At 37.4% G+C, this 4,278-nt stretch overlaps 1 pseudogene; it reads left to right on the top strand.

Annotated features, from left to right (window-relative positions):
- Positions 1-4,278, top strand: part of LOC102849188 — a 16,200-nt pseudogene that overhangs the window by 9,394 nt on the left and 2,528 nt on the right.

The raw sequence follows: 4,278 nt of genomic DNA, 5'->3' as shown, positions 1-4,278 counted from the left end.
GGGAAGGGAGAAAATTGCAGCAATGAATGAATGGAAATCCAAAACTTCTGTAAAAAAAAATATTTAAAAAAAGACAATGACTGATATATGGAAGAAAAGATAAATAGCTTGTTTAGATCTCCATGAGTAAAAGAATTGATTAAAGTTCGACAAGGTATTCTACTACCATGAAAAAATTGTTGCGTAATGATACTACCCATACCCAGGGTTAGGATAGAAATATTTACTATTTTTTGGAGTTAATAAGAGATATGGGTGCTGGATTAAACCACAGCCCAAAGTATTAACTTTTTTACAACAGCTTCACAATAATAAAGCTTCCTGATGGTAAAATTACAAATTACTACATTTGATTAATTGTTTGTTTATATGTGAATGAGAGAATGTCTACAAAACTTATGAATGACATATTTACTTTCTGTTAATTAAAGTTTGATAAGAAACTGTATTTGCAATATAATTGAGTTATGGGAGAGAAAAGAACAGATGTGGTATTTGGAAGAAACAAAAAAGACAGGAAGCAAATGTTAGTAGTTTTTCCTGAGGGTGTGATTAAGGGTGATTTTAGTTTTCTTTTGCTTATTTTTGTGCCTCTTCAAAAATTGTTTAATGGTTTTTCTCTGTAATATATAACCAAATATGACCAGTCATTTAATAAGAACAAATTCAGTATATTTAATAATATATTTTTCTCTCCTCTGTGTCATAATAAATTTATGTTGTTCTATTGTGGAGGGGCCAGTAAAATGTCTGTGCTATGATTTGTTTCTCAGGAATTCTCTTCCCCTTAAGAATGGAAAACTTAATCTGGAATACAGGACAAGTAAATATAGTGCCATACCTTCAGTATGGATGATGGTTTTCACCCCCTTGCTAATTGATGTCCTCTTGTTCATGTTTTATGAGGCTCTGTAATTGGCATATGAAAGAGAAAACAAGGTGTAAAATTCAGCAATATTTCAATTCTTCTTTCTTCTTTTAGCAGGCAGAGAAGAGAATGGTCAAGAGAACGTAAACTTGGAAACCTGTTGGGACCAGGAGCCTCCAGATGCTCCTTGTCCTATCTCAGATGAGGCCCCTACTCAAGGTTCTTTAAGTGGCTTCTTTGATAAGGATGAACAAAGATATGTTGGAAAAGGAGATTATCTCCCTAGGATACAGAGACACTTCCAAGATGAGGAGAAAAGGGGGCAGCTCTCTCCTCAGGAAAGAGTTTCTGGGAAACAGCTGGACCAGTGTTTGTCTGATTCGCACCCAAGAGATCTGTCTGGGCTGTTGCTCCTGGAGAAGCAAGGGCCCCCTTTGAAGGACCAGCTGGGGCCTCTGACAACCCAAAAGCTCCCTACCTTAAGAGAGTATGGAAAAACATTAAGTAGAAATTCTAAGCTCATGTGTCATCAGAGGACTCATACTGGAAAGACATATTTTCAGTGCCCCATCTGCAACAGAACCTTTCGGCGGAGTTCATTCTTTTTGAAGCATCAGAAAATCCACACAGAAGAGAAGCCTTGCAAGTGTAATCACTGTGGGAAAGGCTTCAGGAAATTTTCTGCATTACGTGACCATGAGAATATCCATACAGGAGAGAAACCCTATAAATGTCTCATCTGTGAAAAGCGTTTCAATAACAGGTCCAATTTTAAAAGACACCTACAGGTGCACAAAGGTAGGAAAACCCTGTAAATGTTCTCTCTGAGAAGTGTTTCATTGACAACTCAAGCTTTGTTAGACACTACTGGATCCACACAGTAGAGAAGTGTTGTATGTCCCATATGTGAAAAATTTTTTATAAATCCAACTTTATTAGACATCAGAGGGTCAGTGTAATAGATAAACCTTATAGATCTTCCTGCTTTTGGAAAAGTTTCAACAGGAGCTGAAGTTTTGACAGCCGTCAGAGATCCCATTTGAGGAGGAAGTCCTCTTCATAGCCAGGCTCTCTTAGCCCTTGTCTGTGTCTGTGCAGTGACAAATACTGACCTTTTGGAATCACCTGCAGGATTTCATCTCCTCTGTCTCTTTTTTCATGGCTTGAAAAGGGAGAACCTACAATTGTTGGGTTTGGGGTTTTTTTTAGAACTTACAATTGTTTTTTAATTTGGAATTTAGATTGGACTCTTGAAGTGAACTTCATACTTGCTTCATGTCTTTTAACAGAGCAGCTGTAATTACTTTTCACAGGAATAACATTAACTCTGCCCTTTTTTATGTTTTGCTGACATAGAGCACAAGCAGATACGGAGGACTAAGGCACTCAAGTGTGCTCTTAAACGTGTAGGTACAATGTGAACTTGACGTGCCCTTTCTTCAAATAAACTCAGGTGATTCACTCTACATCTCACTTGTGTTTGAAATGTTTATTCATATTGAAAATGTGTTTTCTCACAGAAGACCCAAAATGGGCATTGAGCTCCCTGGTTGAGCCTGTAGTCAGACTAAATGTTGTTGTTGCTGTTAAGAGCTGTTGAGTTGTAGGCAACTCATAGCAACCCTAGGAACAAAAGACCTAAAGGCTTATATAATGTTCATCCTTTCTCTAGGTTCATAGGGTTTCTAGATGCAAGCTATTTTGGAAGTGGATGCCAACAGCATAGAGAGAGATCAGTTGGCCTAGTAGACAGAAAGTGATGCTACCAAGCCAAAGTGGGTAATTTTAATCGTGGCACTCATGCCTGTTTTTAGTTGTTTTTGGTGAAACATTCTTCAGGTCATATAACCCTTGTCTGTCCACTTGCTGTACAGAGGTAGCTCGTGGTTGCTGTGAAGCTGAACACTGACACTGATGTGTCAAATGCGATAATGGTTACCCATGGTAGACAGTGTTTGGTAGAGCTCCCCGATTCAGACAAGCTTGGAAGCAGGAGTGGCATCCACTTTCAAAGTAGCTTGCCTCCGGAAAACCTGTGAACCTGGGGAAAGGATGAAAGTTATATAAGTGTTCAGGTCTCTTTCATTCTTAGGGTTGCTATGAGTCACCTACAACTCGATGGCACTTAACAACAACAACAACATCTGTAAACATTTGTGACAGAGACATAAAAGAAGCAAGAAATAAGAAAAGTAAGATAATTTATAGACTCTTTTCCCCCAGACTACTTTGTGAAAAAGATGTTAATTTTTAATGCATTCACTTACAAACTCCCACACCGTCAGAATGGCAGTTGTTACGAAAAATATTTGAAGACATGATTATTGTCTTGGCATTTTTGCTGTTTTATCCTTCTGTCAAAGTAAATGGATCAAAAGAAAATAAAACTGAACTAGTGACCTGTTTTAGAGGGATGTGGGTTGAGGATGATGAGGACTGGACCAAGCAGGCAGCCAGAGGGTATAAAACACATATCTGAGAGCTACTGGTTATCCAGAATCTGTTTTCAAAAGTATTCTCTAAAACTCTTGTTTCCCATTAAAAAAAAAAAAGAGGTCATTTAGAAAGTATTCAAAATCCCTAGTTCTAAGAGAAATGTAAATCAAAACAACTATGAGATACCATCTCACCCTAGTAAGTATAGCAAAATTTAATAGAACAGCGAACAACAAATGTTGGCGAGAAATTATTCACTGTTGGTGGGAGTGTAAAATGATGCTACCACTGTGGAAGGCAGTATGGCGCTTTCTCAAAAAGTTGCAAATAGAATACCATTTGACCCAGCAGTTCCACTACTGGGAATATACCCCAAAGAAACCATAACTGCCACCCAAACAGATACATGCACACCTATTTTTATTTTGACTTTGTTCACAATAGCAAACTCAAGTGCCCATCAACAAATGAATGGATAGAGAAGCTCTAGTATAGTCACACAATGGAATATTATGCTTTATTGAAAAACAAGGAACTCATGAAATATTTCACAAAATGGGTGACTCTAGAGGACATAATGCTGAGTGAAATATCTCAGTCACAAAAAGTTAAATATGGCATAATGCCACTCTTATAAAAGAGGACTGGCATAGGGGGTGGGGGGAGACTGAGAAAGATGGGATAAATAATGTATATTGCATTGAAACAGATGAGGGAGAAAACTGTTTAAAAGGGATATATGATTTGATATTGTTATGACAGGAGTCCAGAACGAAGGTAGCATAGTGAGGTGGACTTGGGACGAGGGATTGAATAACAATGAAAGATTTTTTTTCTTTTACTTTTCAAAAAGAAAAGTGAATTGGGGGAGAGGTGGGCAGGGAGAAAAGTACAACAATGAATGAATGGAAATCCAAAGTCTCTATAAACTTTAATTAAAATAAAAGTTTTCATTGAAATGAAAAAAAATTCAT

The sequence above is a fragment of the Elephantulus edwardii genome, unplaced genomic scaffold (assembly GCF_000299155.1).
Source record: "Elephantulus edwardii isolate Elephantulus edwardi_28Jun2011 unplaced genomic scaffold, EleEdw1.0 scaffold00286, whole genome shotgun sequence".
Lineage (NCBI taxonomy): Eukaryota > Metazoa > Chordata > Mammalia > Macroscelidea > Macroscelididae > Elephantulus > Elephantulus edwardii.
Note: the sequence above shows the minus strand (reverse complement) of the source record. Positions and strands in the feature narration are given on the sequence as shown.